This window comes from Penaeus monodon, chromosome 29, assembly GCF_015228065.2.
Source record: "Penaeus monodon isolate SGIC_2016 chromosome 29, NSTDA_Pmon_1, whole genome shotgun sequence".
Lineage (NCBI taxonomy): Eukaryota > Metazoa > Arthropoda > Malacostraca > Decapoda > Penaeidae > Penaeus > Penaeus monodon.
In genome coordinates, this window is record NC_051414.1 from 22,872,912 (window position 1) to 22,873,144 (window position 233).

At 44.2% G+C, this 233-nt stretch overlaps 1 protein-coding gene across 2 annotated transcripts in view; it reads right to left on the reverse strand.

The window, feature by feature from the left end:
* Window positions 1-233, reverse strand: part of LOC119592029 (mpv17-like protein) — a gene marked incomplete in the record, with an annotated part of 21,183 nt that overhangs the window by 18,354 nt on the left and 2,596 nt on the right.

Here is a 233-nt window from a genome sequence, read left to right on the forward strand (position 1 = left end):
ATGCAATCGTTTAGTTCAAGGAGATAATCATATCCAATATAAACACCAGCCCGTCTCCATGCTCCAGACATAAGGTCGTAGAGTGGATTCTAACCTGCATAAGGTTCACTCATACTGCAACGTAGTAACATGGTCACAGCACTGAATTGGCCCGAATCACCTTAATACATGCCTCCGGGGTACTGTTCTCTTCTGTAGCAACAGGTCACAATATCCCCAACAGGTCACAATAT